This window comes from Mastigoproctus giganteus, chromosome 12, assembly GCF_048544385.1.
Source record: "Mastigoproctus giganteus isolate SK-2022 chromosome 12, ASM4854438v1, whole genome shotgun sequence".
Lineage (NCBI taxonomy): Eukaryota > Metazoa > Arthropoda > Arachnida > Uropygi > Thelyphonidae > Mastigoproctus > Mastigoproctus giganteus.
The window spans coordinates 95230588-95249366 of NC_143586.1; the positions used below are offsets into that span (position 1 = coordinate 95230588).

An 18779-nucleotide genomic window follows, 5' to 3' on the forward strand; every position below is an offset into this window, starting at 1 on the left:
GAAGGCCATTAATTCTGAACAGATTAATTCAAAAAACTAATTACTTATTTTTGGGCAACTATAAATTTAAGTCTTAGTTATCAAGTAGCAGCTAAAAATAAAAATTATATCAAGACAGAAACATACTAGAAGAAAAGTGGCCATAAATCATTTCACTTTCATTGAACTGGAAGCAACAAATTGTCTTTAATTAAATGCAAATCCACAATAGTCTATAATAATATGAAATCAAAAGACAAAAGATGTAAACTTCTTTTTATATTAAGAAAATCAATCTGAAAGCATTAAGTTCTTATGCAGAAGAAAATCCAAGAATAACTAAAAAAGAATTTTTTACTTTTGCAAATTAGCCGAATTTCCCTTTATTGGGAAATTCGGCTTATTGGGAAAAACTCCTTCCCCCAACCTATCCCAACCTTATTAAAAGGTTGGGATAGGTTGGGGGAAGGAGTACATGCAATAAGAAATTGCTAAACATAAATCCAAGCTATCCAGATTTAACCATTACTCACAGATATGACAAGGATGCAATTTCATTGCAACAAATTACATTAAATTAGTTTATCAATACTTTCAAGAGAAATGGTAAGTGATTGTATAAATATTCTTTTGGGACAGATTACATCAGAGCTGGAGTAAACGATAATCGTAATCTGTAAATACAGAATTTTGACTCTGGTCATAATATCTATTCTCGAATTCTCGAATAAAAGTGAATCACCACAGAAAAACACTAGAGAAGGTAGTGCAACAAAACATATAGGCTTTTTTTTTAATTTGAAGGGGAAAAAACAAAACAAAATAACTTACATTACTAATGATATATGTCAGTATGAACAACTGATGATAAAAGAGAATGGGCCTGTGGCACTGACTTCCATAGTCTGCAAAAGAAGAATACAGTAGAACCACTGATATATATGAGGTGATCGACCAATCTAGGCACTACTATTGCTGTCTATGGTTAAAGTCCCTAAACATATATAGCTGTCACAAAGTTTTAAACCACAGCAGAGGTACAAGACTATACCCAATTTTGGAGTTTGTAGTGTTAAAGCACAACCAATGCTGGCAGTCATCCCATATGCGATGGGTACCAGCAACAATCACCTGATCTGACATAGTAAGTGATTGAACACTCATGTGCATGCGCTCTTCCAGAAATCTGAGCATGCACTGCTTATTTAGTTTATTCCATTCCTAATGTTTTATGTTATGTTTACTTGCTGAGGAAGGGGTTCGTTACCCTGAAAGCTTCTTTACCTTATTAAAATTAATTTAGTTGCAGTATTCACTGGTTCTAGTGTATTCTTCTTTTGCAAACTGATGATAAAAGAAAACTCATAAGAACTCATATTCTAATGTAAAATATTTCTATAAATTTTGTGTTCAGAGCATAAAATAAAATGAACAGTATAATTTAATGCCATCTCAACTCATAGTCTTAAAAACTACCCCATTACATTAACAAAATTTGTTCATGTTTATGTGAGACAAATGCTGCTCACAATTCAGAAAAGATGATTTGCTAAGTGTAGCTCAAATTACAGAATTATTAGAACACTCATGCCATATTATAAGCTTAAAATCAACGAATGGGACCTAAAAGTGAGTTACATCACTATTAGGCATTTCCTTTGCAACTTGATCTGTGAGCTCATTTACACAAATTCCAATATATCCGAGAATTTAGAACTGAACAGTTTATTTTCTATGGAGTGAATTAGTGAGATCTTGTTTATTCAAGATGGGGTGGAATTTCTTGTTGCTGTTGGTGGTGGTGCTGCTGCTGCTGCTTCAAGGTTTTATGACACAAAGGCATCAATGCCAAATAACAAATTGTGTCTTATCCAGGTTGCTTTATGTAACTGATGTTTTGTTAGATCTGTTTATCAAAGTGGATTTTTTTGCATAAAAGAAAATAGTTTCCTATATATCTGCAGAAGGGTAGATGCATTCTGATTATTACATAAACTCTGGAAGCAAAGTAGTCATGAATTTAACCAGTAGAATTCATGTGTTTCACTGACAGTTGAAACTGGCAAAATGTAAGATGAGGATTTTTCTTTGGCTAATAATTGATTTTGCAATTTGCAACCTACAAAGTATATTACTTCTTCTTGATGATTCTAAATTATACTAGAGTTCCGTATTTGTGGATTAGGTTTTATTTCATGTTTAATATTTAAAATGTATACATTTTTAATAAAGAGCAATATGCTTCTCTATTGGGGAAGTGCTTTTTATTTGAAGTGAGTAGTGCAATAAAGACTTGGGGATGAAGCATTTGAATATGGTCAGTACAAACTAAATAAATAAATACTGCTATTAACTAGAGCCCTCAATAAAGAGAACTTTAGAAAATTTCTCCAGTCATTGAGGAGAATCAAACCCAGACTTCTTCAAGCAAATGGCAGGCAGTGACATATCATGCTGATGAGGCTACCATGGAGGGCTGTACAAAAATGACACATATTTATTTATTTCTATTGTGTTGGCAGTTCAGGTCCAGATAACACTGCTGTGTTATTTTGGAGATACCATTCTTCTGACAGCCGACAACCAGTTGTGAAATTAAGTCCACAATATGAGAGATGCCAAATGGTGTTTAGTAGTGTAATACTTAATAAAAATTCAGAGCAAAAGCCTTAGACTGCAGGAAAATTTATGAGTTAGTGCAAATGCATCATGTCTATAGCATTGAATTAAATAAAGTTATTATAGTGGCATCATTTCATTAAATTCTAAATTGTGAATACCAAATAGCCCAAAGTTCTAAGTGGCCAAATAGCCTTAAAATGGCTGTCTGTGTGGCAGTATCCACTGAGAATAAGTAACACTAATCTTCTCTATTGGAGAAGCATTATTTATTCAAATATAATTGAAAAGGCAACTCATTGTGAAGGCATTCACAATGTGAGATGTAATGAAATAATGACACTATAATAAATTTGATTAGTTTACTGTGTATACACATGATTTTAAACTTTTCCCAAATTATGGTGGGATTCCCAGATTTCTGAAAATCCCACAATCTGGCTTTCTGAAACATTCACGAAGATACAAAAACTACTTATAGAAACTAAACAGCGCTCTGATTCCAATGGTGAAAACTATGAAGATAACTAGAAATAAATTTGTAAGACTAAAATTGAAAAATTCCTTTCTTCTATTTCTTTAGGCAAGAACATTATATCAAAAAATAATCCTTCTTTCTCTCAATCTCTTGACCCAGTGAGTGGCTTTGGCTTGATTTGTAGGGTTGGTTCTTTCCCAGGTTCCCACCTGGGAAGGAACCAGTCCTCAAACTGGCTACAGAATATCTATCAAAAAAAGCCCCATCAGTTCCTTTAACTTCAAAACACATCATCTTAAAAAGATAATTAACCAACTAGCTTTATCCTGTGGACACTATCAAGCTTTCTAGTGTCAACACCTTGGACCCTCAATACCTCCACTTTCAACAGATGTTTGAGAGTGATCCTTTCCCCAGGAAATACAACACCAGATATTTCCAGTTCCCAAGATTGAAAATCTTTTGGCTTTGAAGGCCTTCCTTTCCATCTCATCTTCCCTATTAAAAATTATGCAAAAATCATTGCTCTCTGTCCTTACCCAGCAGATCCTTCTAGTTTAGTTTTCAAATGCATACTATGGGAAGAAGGGAATCTCCCTGTCACAAATCTGTTGGAAACATCCTTTCTTGCCACTAGGGATCTTAATCAAAAGGCACAACTTGACATTATCCATCTGGACATCATTGCTGACATTGTTATTTCCTTTCTTAATCAATTCTATGTGATTTCAGGTGACCTAGCATTAGCATTAGTAGAGGCATATGATGCAAGAAAGCAAGCTTATGCAGAATCAGCCAAAAAAAAAAAAAAAAAAAAAAAACAACTTCCACTTCAGCCCTCCATTCGTTTGAAATACCTGTCCAGCTGAACCTTAAATTTATTAAGGCTATCAACTTCCACAACAAGGGATGGAAATCTGTTCCACCAACAAACTACCCGCTGTATAAAGGCAAATTTCCGCACATCTATTATACATCTGTCTTTCCTCAATTTGAATTTATGCCCTCTCAGGTGATTATTCTGAGCAAGAGGAAGAATCCCATCAGTATTGAGCATGCTCAAACCATTCAAGGCTTTATACACCTCTGTCAAATCGCCTCGCCGGTGCCTAGTCTTCAGACACTGTAATTTGCAAAACTTAAGCCTTTCTTCATAAGAGCAACCCTTTGTTCCATTCACTAATCTTGTTGCCCTTCTCTGTACTCGTTCCAGCAGCTCTACATCCTTCTTGAAATGAGGCCTCCAGACCTGTATACAGTACTCAAGGTGTGGCCTGACCATTGCCTTATACAAAGGAATAATCACCTCCTTATCCCTGCTAGAAAAATTACCTGTATATCATTGTATATCATTGACAAGATGAGCTACTCTTGCAGCCCATCTGCACTGCTCAGTGAATTTCATATCTGCCTGCACAACCACCCCCCGGGACCCTATCATTCTTTACCACTGTCAGTGTAGTGCCACAGAGTTGATATATTGCTCCAGAGTTGCTGTTTCCCATATGTAGTACTTTACATTTGTCAATGTTAAACTTTATTTGCCACCTCTCAGCTCATCTGCTCAACCTTTCTAGATCCTGTTTCAGCAGCACAGCGTCAGTAGTGTTCTTAACAACCCCGCCAACTTTTGTATCATCTGCAAACTTGGACATTAAGCTTGATATACCATCATCAATATTATTTATAAATACAGAAAACAACAATGGACCCAACACTGAACCCTGAGGGACTCTACTAATAACATTAGTCCACGATGAGCAGTGTCCATTGATTACCACTCTCTGTCTTCTCCCCTTTATCCATAGCAGCAATTTACCTCCAATGCCACACTGCTCCAATTTGTGCAGCAATCTTCCATGAGCAACAGTATCAAAAGCTGTTCTAAGATCCAAGTATATAATATCAAAGTTATTCCCAGTTCTTTTGTGACTGCATAATAGTATCCAATCAAATTGGTCAGGCAAGACTTTCCCTTAACAAAACCATGCTGTGTCCGAGCTATAACTGAAGTCTTGTCTCGATGATCCTACAGCGCTTCTTTAACCAGTGCCTCCATTAATTTTCCTGGAACAGAAGTTAACTTCACAGGTCTATAATTACTTGTGCCAGTCTTTGATCCTCCTTTGTGAATTGAGGTCACATTTGCACATCTCCAGTCTATGGATACTTCCCCTGAGTCCAAGGAAACTCTCATAATTATGGCTAAGGGTTTGCTTACTTCCTTTGCTAACTCCTTTAATATAACTGGATAGATCCCATCCATCTCAGGTGTGTTTCTTGTTCTTGTGTTTATCTTCAACAATTTCTCCTCCACCTTACTCTCAGTTATTACAAGATTATCTAGCTTACTGCCAAAGTTGAATACACCTCTGGCACTCCCCTCGCTGAATAACTCCTCATGTGTGAATGTCGATGCAAAATATTCATTTAGTTTGTTAGCTACATTGAGCACGATCATCAACAGTTGAACCATCGATATCAAGTGGACCAATCTGATTCATCCCTTCCTTCTAGAGTTTACATAATAAAGAACTCTGCTGTTTTTCTTTGCATCCTTTGCCAAAGATTTCTCGTAATCTGCCTTCGCCTGCCTAACCTCCTTTGTAACTTGGTTACAGATCAACTTATATCTATCATAGGCTTGTGTCACATGTTAATTTATATGTATCCCATGCATTTTTCTTCTCTGCCATATGTCTCATTAGTTCATCTGACATTCATTTAGGCCTAAACCTTGAACAATATTTCTTAGTTGGTATTTAAAGCCTAGCAGCTTCCAAGATAAGTTCTTTGAATGCTTCCCATTTTGATTTTGCTGTTGGTAACATCATCAGTTGGTCCCAATGTATAGAATTTAAATACTGTCTCAGACCATCGTAGTCGCCTTTATGAAAGCAATAACCCTTCCCTTTACCCCTGATAGTAGTTACCTCCTTGAGTAAATCCCACTTCAGCACACTGTGATCACTGCCCCCTAGTGGTTCCTTTATCTGCAGTTTCTTAATGCATGAAGAATCACTACTGATAATCAAATCAAGAGTATTACTCCCTCTAATTGCCTCCAGAACATGCTGATGTAGAAAACAATCATCCAATAAATCCACAAAAGCATTGCTAGTGTGTGAGTGACCAACCCACAATTTCCAGTCAATATCTGGGAAATTAAAATCTCCCATTATAAGACTCTCAGATTTACTGGCCCACTCTATTTCCCTGCACAGTTTCTTATTATACTCATCAGAATCATTAGGCCTATAGCACACTCCTACTCTGAATTTTGATCTCCCAATGCTTATGTCACACCAAACTGACTCGACACTGCACTGTCCAGTGATGTCGACTGGCTTCACTTCCTTGGATTTTATGTGTTTCTTAACTAATAGCATAACCCCTCCTCCCTTCCTATCCTGTCTATCCTTTCTGTACACATTGTACTCCCCAATTTCCAGTTCTGCATTCCTTATATCTGTCTGACACCACGTCTCTGATATCCCAACAATATCTGCCTTTGATGTTTTGAGCAATACCTCAAATTTATTTACCAAACTCCTAGCATTGGCGTAAATGCAAGTATATATGCACCTGTTCCTATTCTTTGCTACCCTAACACAACCCATGTGTATTTTCTTGTACCGCAATGACTCCCAGCAGTCTCTGGAATACTCTGCATCTTGTTTTCCAGGCTGCTGCTCATTCCAATAGAAGCAGTGCAAGAATCACTTTCACCTCTGCCAGTGGCTACTGTTAATCTATTTGTCCTTGTATTCCCACAAGTCAGCAGTTTTCCGACCCACTTAATACTGCCTTGATAGCATCAGCAAATATTCTTGCACCCTTTCTATTTAAGTGTATCCAATCCCTGTAGAAGCAGTCTCTCCTGTTGACCACCTTCATTTTATTAGAGCCTCACTTATTGACATATCACTGTTTCTTTCCATTGGACAAAATGTGTATAACAAAACTATTTCAACTTTTATTAAACATGGCCACAGCCTTTTGGCTTACTTTTCTTCTCTTTAATTTCATACCCTTATTACTTCTTTGAGTTCAACTTGTTTCCTATGCAGATAATCTGAAAGGCTGGGCCATTTCTAAAATTTCTGAGAATACCACAGCCAATAACCAGTTATTAATCATTATTTAGCAATCACATTTTTTGTTGTCCTTTGGTCTATCTATAAACACAAAAAAATCATGCCATCCAACAATTTCCAAGAAGGCATCTTTCTTAATTTTTCCAAATATAAAAAATTTCAAGGGTCCTTTGTGCATAAAAACTTAGGAATCTACTTTAATGTTTTTTTTTTGTTGTTTTTTTTTAAATATTCCAAAAACTCAAAACGTACTCTCGAAAACAGAACATAGATATTAAGGCAAAATCTGGTACATATTAACAATTCAACTATTATCTAAAAATTTATCAATGTGTTTGTTTGCTCATCCATTCTGTATGGATGAGTAAACAGTCTTGTCTGGTGCTGCCCATTCCAATCGAAAGAACCTTCTAGCAGTAGGATAACAGCACCTGAAATGGACTAATCTTAAGCTGGGTTTCATTTACACAAGCAGAACTGAACTGTCCCAAAACTTTGTTTTCCTCACTAAGTTCTTATCAACCTAAAATTTTTATCTTCATTTGTTAAACTGTATATAACAAGCATTGGCTCTCGCATTCTATTTGGAACAGAACTAGCTAGTATATTTTCTTGAGATACCAGGTTCAAATCCTCACTTGTACTACTGGACAACAGGATTAAATCTTTTTATAGATTCTTTTCCATTTGTAATTTGGACAGACAGGAGAAGTAGTAGCAGAGTTTGATTAGCTAGGTTGTTTGGAAGTACAGGGAGGACAGATTGTGTCACCTTGACTTGTTGCTAATGAGTGGATGTATTTTTTATCTGAGAGGGATTGATATACACAGACAGATTTGACATGGCATATATCTCATAAACAGTAAAGTACAGGTGTACTAACTGTTTGTGGTAGAATTGGGGTAATAAAAGTAAGTACAATTCCCAATGTAGGAATAAGATTGCCATCTTTTTTAGTCATAATATGTTTTGCCTGTAAAACTAATAAAAGCCATTTGTTTTAAAAACTGTTCTAATTGCTTGGATAAGATGTAACAATCAAAAGATCCGCCAAGTAAAGTCTTTTAACCATTCCGGAAGAACCTATAATGGCCTCAATACCTTTCTTTATGAGGAAAGGTGAAAACCTGTTGAGAAGTTTCACGGCATTCATCAATGGTAATGAGATTAGAGCATGTTGGCTGTCTTGGTGGAAAAGTTGTGAAGAATATTTTATACTCTTTTTGGCCCTGAGAGTTAATTTTTGCACTCAGGATACCAGACCTTTCACAGGAAGGTAAAAGTAATGCCATAAATGGCCAAGTTGTGTTGGGTTAGTTGTGTTAGTGAAAAAGAAAAATAAAGAAAAGTTATATTTTCCTTCTATTAAGACAGGAGTCTCAAGAACTTTATAATTTCAATAAACAAAATTTAAACTTAGGAGGAAAAGTGATTCCTTCCTAGGGACAATTTTGGAGTTTGTTTCACATAATACACTTAGACTGCTTGACCTTAGGGCACCTGGCATGTAGATGCTATTAAGCTTTTTATATAAACTAAGACATATTGTTCAAAAAGTGTTTCTTGAAACCTAAGATGTTATATGAATTGATCAGACTAGTGGCAGGAAGAAAAAATGCATGGATTGATTAGAAATTTACAGTGGACTCAAAAACCTACAGTGCATAAAGGTGTACTACTACAGTGGTTAGGCAAAGTACAGTATATTATGAGAAGCCTTCGATAAAAAAAAATTTCAACATGAAGAAAAGGAGAAAAGAATTCTTTGCATATGGTAACAGTAGAAGGAAAGGGAAAAATCACATTGTTCACCCAGATATGAATGAAATAACTATTGATGATCCTGTTGTTGATGATGATCAGTAACCTGAACAGGTTACTGACACATTGAATAAATATTGCACATCAACATTCACGACTGAAGATGTTTTTAGGGATATGGATGTACAGGTGATGAAAATTCCTTATCCTAAACACAAATAAGTTTTTAGAAATTTTTTTTATTTTTTTTTAATTAATTACATAAGAAATTGCATTCAATAAATAGTTTTCATTGTCTTAATCACATATGTTAGCTTATATTGGAATTTAGTTGAGGATTTCATAAGTTAATATTCATGGACCCATTGCCATTGATAATTTTAGTGTGAACATCGTATCTTATAACTAGTAAACTGTAGTAAATAAGCAGTTTGATAGCATAAAACAGGTTAGCATATTTTTGAATTTATGCTAACATTTAGTAAGTTAACAGTTATTATACTCTTATCTCTTAGTGCATGTAGTATTTTTAAATTAAAATTAGTCTAAACTCACGCTTAAAAAAAAAAAAAAAAAAATCAAAAAAGCTCAAAGTGGCAGGAATAATTTGGCTCAGGAAAGAACCATCGATGGCAGGTCCTTTGTGAACCAAAGCTACCTACAGTGCACTTCTTGAAGTCATTTTGCTAAGTTATCTGTAATCTGAAATGATCTGGTCAAAGTGGGATATCTCTGTATGCATTTAAGTGCAAATTTAGAGTTCTGATGGGCTTATATGAGGGTTGAGGAATACAGTGGTTGTCCTCAAAATAATAAAACAGAGGGCCAATCAAGCAATCAGGATTCCCGGCACAACACTGGACACTACATTTAAGCATCACACAACACATATCAGAATGTTCCGGTCAACAGGACCAGCACATTCAGCTATGTAGAATATCACTGTGCTCTAGAATCATATTCTGCTCTGTAGGGTATATCACTGTGTAGGATATCATTCAGCTATTGTAAGTGACTCTATTCTCAGGGAAATGGAAAATATATCTGTGAAAAGGATTAGGACCAGAGATTAGGATGTCTGCCAGGAACAAAAGTTGATGATGCTGTATAGGAAGAGGGCAGTAGAAGCAATATTGTTCTACACATTGATACTAATAATATCAAAAATTGGAGATCAGAGGGCTTCCGTCCTCCCCATACCAGGTGGAAAAGACCAGAGTTTGAGTCCTGTCAATGATATGAGGAATTTTTATGGTCTTTTTCATGTGGTTGAGTTAGTCGGTCTCAGGCAAGGGTAGATGGTTTTTTCTCTCAGAAATTCAAGTTTTCTGTCCAGCAACAGAAAATCAACCTCAGACCACATGCAATTTAGCATTAGCATTAGTAGAGGCATATGATGCAAGAAAGCAAGCTTATTCAGCATCAGCCAAAAAAAAAAAAAAAAAAAACACACCACTCCCATTTCACCCCTCCGTTCGCTCGAAATACCTGTCCAGTTGAGCCTTAAATTTGTTTAGGCTATCAACTTCAACAACAAGTGATGGAAGTCGGTTCCACCAACCAACCACCCGCTGGCCAAAGGCAAATTTCTGCACATCCATCCGACATCCGTCCTTCCTCAATTTGAATTTATGCCCTCTGAGCTGATTATTCTGAGCAAGATGAAGAATCCCATTGGCATTGAGCATGCTCAAACCATTCAAACCCTTATACACCTCTATCAGATCACCTCGCCGGTGCCTAGTCTCCAGACTCTGTAATTTGCAAAACTTAAGCTTTTCTTCATAAGAGCAACCCTTTGTTCCATTCACTAATCTTGTTGCCCTTCTCTGTACCCATTCCAGCAGCTCTACATCCTTCTTGAAATGAGGCCTCCAGACCTGTATTCAGTACTCAAGATGTGGCCTAACCATTGCCTTATACAAGGGAATAATCACCTCCTTATCCCTGCTAGAAAAATTCCTGTATATCACTGACAAGACACCATGAGCTACTCTTGCAGCTCGTCTGCACTGCTCAGAGAACTTCATATCTGCCTGCACAATTACCCCCAGGTCCTTTTCATTCTCCACCACTGTCAGTGTAGTACCGCAGAGTTGATACGTTGCTCTGGGGTTACTGTTTCCCATATGTAGTACTTTACATTTGTCAATGTTAAACTTCATTTGCCACCTCTCAGCCCATCTGTTCAACCTTTCCAGATCCTGTTGCAGCAGCATAGCATCAGTGGTGTCCTTAACAACCCTGCCAAACTTTGTATAATCTGCAAATTTGGACATTAAACTTGATATCCCATCATCAATATCATTCATAAACACCGAAAACAACAACGGACCCAACACTGAACCCTGAGGAACTCCACTAATAACATTAGTCCACGTTGAGCAGTGTCCATTGATTACCACTCTCTGTCTTCTGCCACTCAACCATCCCCTTATCCATAGCAGCAATTTGCCTCCAATGCCACACTGCTCCAATTTGTGCAGCAGTCTTCCATGTGCAACAGTATCAAAAGCCTTTCTAAGATCCAAATATATAATATCAAAGTTATTCCCTGCATCCAGTTCTTTTGTGACTACATCATAGTATCCAATCAAATTGGTCAGGCAAGACCTGCCCTTAACAAAACCATGCTGCGTCTGAGCTATAACTGAATTCTTGTCTAGATGATCCTGCAGTGCTTCTTTAACCAGTGCCTCCATTAATTTACCTGGAACAGAAGTTAAACTAACAGGTCTATAATTACTTGTGTCAGCCTTTGATCCTCCTTTGTGAATTGGGGTTACATTTGCACATCTCCAGTCTAAGGGTACCTCCCCTGAGTCCAAAGAAGCTCTCATAATTATGGCTAGGGGTTTGCTTACCTCCTTTGTTGCCTCCTTTAATATAACTGGATAGATCCCATCCACCCTAGGTGCCTTTTTTATGTTTATCCTCAACAATCTCTCCTCCACTTTCCCCTCAGTTATTACAAAATCATCCAGCTCACTGCCAATGTTTACTTTACCTACATCATTCTCCTTCCTGAATAACTCCTCATGCGTGAATGTAGATGCAAAATACTTGTTTAGATCGTTAGCCACCTGAGCAGGATCCTCAACTGTTGAACCATCAATATCCAGTGGACGAATCTGATTCATCCCTTTCATTCTTGAGTTTAAATAGGTAAAGAATTCTTTTCTGTTTTTCTTTGAATCCTTTGCCAAGGATTTTTCGTAGTCTGCCTTTGCCTGCCTAATCTCCTTTGTGACTTGGTTACAGACCAACTTATATCTATCATAGGCTTCCATGTCACCCATTAATTTGTATGTATCCCATGCATTTTTCTTCTCTGCCACATGTCTCATTAGTTCATCTGACAACCATTTAGGCCTAAACCTTGAACAATATTTCTTAGTTGGTATGTAAAGCCTGGTAGCCTCCAAGATTAGTTCCTTGAATGCTTCCCATTTTGAGTTTGCTGTTAGTAACATCATCAGTTGGTCCCACTGTATAGAATTTAAATACTGTCTCAGACCATCACAGTCGCCTTTACGAAAACAAAAACCCTTCCCTTTACCTCTGATGGTAGTTAACTCCTTGAGTAAATCCCACTTCAACACACTGTGATCACTGCCACCTAGTGGTTCATTTATCTGCAGATTCTTAATGCATGAAGAATCACTACTGATAATCAGATCAAGAGTATTGCTCCCTCTTGTTGCCTCACGAACATGCTGATGTAGAAAACAATCATCCAATAAATCCACAAAAGCCTTGCTAGTGTGCGAGTGACCAACCCACAAATTCCAGTCAATATCTGGGAAATTAAAATCCCCCATTATAAGACTCTCTGATTTACTGGCCCACTCTATTTCCCTGTACAATATCTTATTATACTCATCAGAGTCATTAGGCCTATAGCACACTCCTACTCTCAATTTTGATCTCCCAATGCTGAAGTCACACCAAACTGACTCGACACTGCCCTGTCCACCGATGTCGACTGGCTTCACTTCCTTGGACTTTATGTGTTTCTTAACTAATAGCATAACCCCTCCTCCCCTCCTGTCCTGTCTATCCTTTCTATACACATTGTATTCCCCAAATTCCAGTTCCGCATTCCTTATATCTGTGTGATACCACGTCTCTGATATCCTAACAATATTTGCCTTTGATGTTTTGAGCAATACCTCAAATTCATCAAATTTATTTACCAAATTCCTAGCATTGGTGTACACGCAGGTATACATGCACCTGTTTCTATTCTTGGCTACCCTAACACAACCCATGTGTTTACTTGTACCGCAATGACTCTCAGCAGTCTCTGAAATATATTCTGCATCTTGTTTTTCAGGCTTCTGCTCATTTCAATAGAAGCAGTGCAAGAATCACTTCCACCTCTGCCAGTGGCTACTGTTAATCTATGAGTCCTTGTATCTCCCCCAACTAGCAGTTTTCCGACCCACCTAACATTGCCTCGACAGCATCAGCAAAAATTCTTGCGCCCTTTCTATTTAAGTGTATCCCATCCCTGTAGAAGCAATCTCTCCTGTTAACAAGTACAGTCCAGGCTGAAAAAAATTCTACCCCTTGAGCCTTGCACAATCCCTCCAGGGCCGAATTGATCGACAAGGCTCTCATCATATACTCCCTCCTATCGTGTCTGGGCAGAATTGCAGACACCTTCAAATTCAACCCTAATTCACGGCTTTTTTTCAACAGTGACCTGTAGTTGCTAAGTAATTCCGCCGGTCTCCTACTCTTAATATTATTAGTGCCAACGTGTACAACTATATCACCTTTTGTGCCCTTAAAAGATGATATCTGCTCTACAACGTCATCAACCTTTGCCCCTGGCAGACATACCCTGGTCCTATTCCACCAATTTACAAACAATATACACAGAGCAGAGCAATATGACCTTAGTCAATGATGCTCCTAAAACCCAACTACAGCAACAACATCAGAGGGCTTACTTGACAAGTACAGGGCAATATTGAGAAAAAGTTGCAAGTTAGCAACAGTCACAGGGATAAAAGTGTTTCTTCCACTGCTACTGGAACATGCACCAGCCTGGAAGGCAAGGTGTTGGGATTATAAAGACTGCTGGGGGTTCTCATGAGACAAGCACATATATGTATTGTGTCAGAATTGCTCAGAAATTAAAGATGTATGTATACTTTCATATACACTAATGCTAGAGGTATAGCAACAAATTGTGAAGAAGTTGAATACTGGTTAGGTCACTGAATACAGACAGTTTGGGTTATGGAACCATAGTGCCACTTGGATAAAACTGATGCAAAATTTAAATATGGTGAGTACAATAAGGGCAGAAAAGACAGACAGGATGGGAAGAATTGGAGTTAATGCCCTTGGTTAAGAGGCACTTAGAATCGAAGGCAGTGTACCCAGCTGACATGAGTAACCAGTGCAATGCTTAGTCAGTTTGGTGTGACATAAGCACAGGGAAAACAAAAATAACAGGAACTGTAATAGGCCTAATGACTGTGATGAGTGTAATGAATACAGAGAAATACAATCGGCTGATAAATTGGAATGGCTTATAATAGAGAATTTTAAGTTTCATAATACTGACAGAAATACACACACCGGAAAACTTTTGTATCCACAAAGTCTTGCTGGTGTGCGAGTGAATTTACTGGATGACTGTTTTCTACAACATGATGATAGAGAGGCAACAAGAGAAAGCAGCATTCTTGATGCTATCATCAGCTCAAATTCATCATTGATAATGTATTAAGAATCTGCAGATAAAAGAACCAAGAGGAAGCAGTGATCACAGGGTATCTGATATTAACTCAAAGATGTAACTATCATTAAGTGTAAAGGAAGGGCTTTTGTAAGGGTGATTAGAGTGGTGTCAGATGGATTTTAAATTCTATAGAATGGAACCAACTGATGATGCCAACAGCAAGTTCTAAATGGAAAGCATTTGGGGAAGTAACTGTAGAAACTACCAGGCTTATCATATCAACTAAAAATGCTGTTCAAGGCTTAGACCTAAATGGATGTTACATGAATTAATGAGACTCAAGTTGAGGAAAAAAATGCATGGAATGTCTGTAAATTGTTAGGTGACACAAAAGCCTATGGTACATATAACAACAGTCTGCAAAAAAAAACCAAAAAGTGGGTTAGGCAAGCTAAGAAGACTTATGTGAAGATTCTGGCAAAGAATGCAAATAAAAGTAGCAAGCACTTCTTTACTTATTGAAACACTTGAAAGAATGAGATGAATCACATCAATTGCTAGATATGAATGATATAACAACTGATGGTTCTACTCAAATTGCTGACAAACTGAATACATATTCTGCATCATGTTAATACACAAGGATTTTTTTAGGAATGGGAAAGCCAGAGGAATATCAAATTAGAGAGAACTAAATGATTTTGTGATAACTGAGAGGAAAGTGGAAGAGAAAGTGATGAAGATAAATGTAAATAATGCATTTGGGGCTGATGGAACCTATCCAAAAGAGGCAGCAAATGTCAGCAAACCTTCAACTATGAGAATATCCATGAATTTGAGGGAGGTTGGACTGCAGATGTATCCACAATTCACAATGAGGACAACAAAAGGTGAAATGAATAATTATAGGCCTGTAAGCCAGGGAAAATAATGGATCACTGGTTAAAGTAATGCAGGACCATCTAGACAGTAATGCAGTTTTATGGGAGTCACAGCACGAATCTGTTCAGGAGAAATCTTTCTGACCAATCTGACTGGATACTGTGATGCAGAAATAAAAGGAAGTGGAATAAAAAAAAAATATTTTTAAATCACATACTTTTTTTTCAGAAAAACTGCTGATGCTATTGCTCATCAAATACTTCTGTACAAATTGGAGCAGTGTGGAATTTGGGTTAAGTTACTACTAGGGAAACACTTGAAAGAATGATATGAATCACATCAGTCGCTAGACATGAATGATATAGCAACTGATGGTTCTACTTCAACCAAGGCAATGGTTGAGTGGAAGAATATTGAAAGGGGTTGCAAGTGAGTGGACGCTGTCTTGTAGCCCTCTAGACAGAATATCGGAAGTTGTTCGTGACTGGAGATTATCTTGTACAGTGATATGTGACCTATATGAACTGAAGAGCCAACTATAAAATTGATCTCAATGTTGAGGTAGGAGCAACATTTAGAGACTAGACTTGAGTTAATATCTGTGATCTATCACACTTGAAGCACACCTGTCATCTCTGGGTGGCTGGGTTCACGTCAAAGAAACTGGGGGCTCCTGCTGTGGATTAAACCAACACGGCAAGCCTGCCTTTTGTGATGGCAGTTGAATAGTGAATTGTTGTTTGCTGCTTGAAAAAAAAAAAAAAAGGCAAGAAAAAATCCATGGCTACTACTCGTCCTAGACTAATGTTATTAGTTGGTTCGGACTGGTCTGCTACTGAGCTGCGTATTCCTTAGTAGTTAATGAAAGGATGCTACATCCCCTGTTCATTCCATTACTGCATGGTCTTGAATATGGATTGCATTCCATTTCCTGAGCTGTGCTATTCTTGATTACAGCTTCGCCATTGCTATGTGATGGGTAGTTCTCAATTCTAATATCAACAAATATCTTCTTTTGTCTTCTCAACCTCCAACCCAAGCAAGGTACTAAGTACTATAGGTTCTAATACTTCTCGTGTTTGGGGTTTTCATAAAAAAAAAAAAAAAAACACATTAGCTGCATATGTTATTGTGGAAACAAAGTTCTTGACATTCTGATTGTGATTTTATGTTGTGAGTGCAAAGTCAACTTTCTGTAGTGAGGTGAAGCCATTAAATATTTCCTCGTGAAAAAGATATAACATCTAATCAGGACCAGCAGACTCGTGATCGGCTTTAGAGTGACACAGCTGATATATGAACTATATCAGCTGTGTCACATGATTGATATATGAACTTAGTTCATATATCAATATATGTTATTGATATATGAACTAATGAACTGGCTTATCCTCCAAATTGGAGGTATTATATAGATGCTGTGTATTATGTTATCAATACGTTGGCAGATGATCCCTGGCCATCTCCATGTGCCAGAAATGATAACTAATTAGTGCTAGTATGTGTTATGCTAGAAATTATCTCTACAGTATTAGATGATGCAATTGCTAGGAAAGCTGGCTGGGACTGCCTTCTTTGAAAAAAAAAAAAAAAAAAAAAATCCATGGATGCCACTCGTCCTAGACTAATGTTATTAGTCGAGTCCTCCAGGGTTTAGTGCTGGGCCCATGTTATTTTTAATACTTATTAATGATATTTATGAAGGTATATCAGGCTTAATGTCTAAGTTTGGTAGTATAGTTAATGACAGTAATCATTGTATGCTACTGCAACATGATCTAGAAAATTTAGGCAGATGGGCTGAGAAGTGCCAGTTGAAGTTTAATATTGGCAAATGCAAGGTACCGCACATGGGTAGCAGTAATCCAAGAATAACATACGAACTGTATGGTACAACACTGAGGGTAGTCGAGAATAAAGAAGACCTGCGAGTAATTGTCCAGCTGGATATGAAGTTTTCTGAGCACTGTAATGAAGCTTCCAGAACAGTTCATGGAAGTTCCCCCCACCAAATATACACAGCAATTTTGTCAGAAGGGATGTGTAGATGTTTATCCTGTTGTGAAAGGCTATGGTCAGGCCACATCTTGAGTACTGTACACAGGTCTGAAAGCCTCATTTTAGAAAGGATGTTGAGCTGATGGAATGGGTGCAAAGAAAGGCTGACAATTAAGTTAGGGGGAACAAAAGAGTACACTTACCAAGAAGGCTTCAGTTCTACAAATTGGAGCATCTAGAAACAGATGCTTGTGTGAATGTCTGATTGAGATGTTGAGTGGATTGAGTAAGCTAAATACTGATGGTGTCCTTCCTTCTGAGCAGACAACACAGAAGGGGACATAAAGTTAAACTGAGGAAGGATGGTTGCAGCATAGATATCCAGAAATTTGCTTTCAGTCAATGGGTAGTTTGATTAAATGATTAAATTCAAAGAAAAAGTAGACAAATTAATAGGGGGGTGGACAGATGATGTGGGAAGTGGTTTTCTTTATTTTTTTTGGCTGAGGCTGTATAAGCTTGCTTTCTTGCATCATTTTCCACAATTAATACTAATATTAATACCAATTACTACTAAGGCTAAAAGGTTGGTTGAGTGGCAAGAAAAAGAGAGTGGTTATTAAGAGCTACTATTCTTCATGGACAAATATTATAAGGGGAGTCCCTTATGGTTTCGTTCTGAGCTCATGACTGTTTTTAAAACTTATTAATAACATTGATAAAGACTCAATGTTCAATGTCTAAGATTGCTGGTAATACATAGATTAGCAGGGTAGGAAATGACAGTAGTCAGAGATGCTACTGCAACATGAGCTGATGAGCTGAGAAGTGGCAATTTAGGTTTAATATTGACAAATGAAAGTACTGCATTTCAGTAGTAATACCAGATTATTCTGGTACTGGGTGTTATCACACTCAGGGTAGTTCATGTGTTTCTTTCATTTGTTGTGTATATGTAAAATAATGAAATTTGAACAACATGTAAAATTAAATTTTGTTGTAAATTTGTAAAATTTGCCATAGAAACAAATGAAATGCTCATTATACTTTATAGAGATGATAGAATGGGGGGAAAACCTTTTTAACAAGTGGATTCAAGGTGTTGCAAGATAAATTTTATTCAAAGATGAAGACAGGTGCAACTGTCTGTCAATGTTATGAAACAATCAAAACATCAATGAAGTCCATACTATTATACAATCAGATTGATGGCTTACCATTTGACAAATAACCAAGGAGATATTTCCTTCATTTATTTCAGTTCAG

At 37.2% G+C, this 18779-nt stretch overlaps 1 protein-coding gene across 1 annotated transcript in view; it reads right to left on the bottom strand.

The window, feature by feature from the left end:
* Positions 1–18779, bottom strand: part of LOC150077286 (liprin-alpha-1-like) — a 1048988-nt gene that overhangs the window by 513561 nt on the left and 516648 nt on the right. The gene's annotated exons all lie outside the window — the stretch shown is intronic.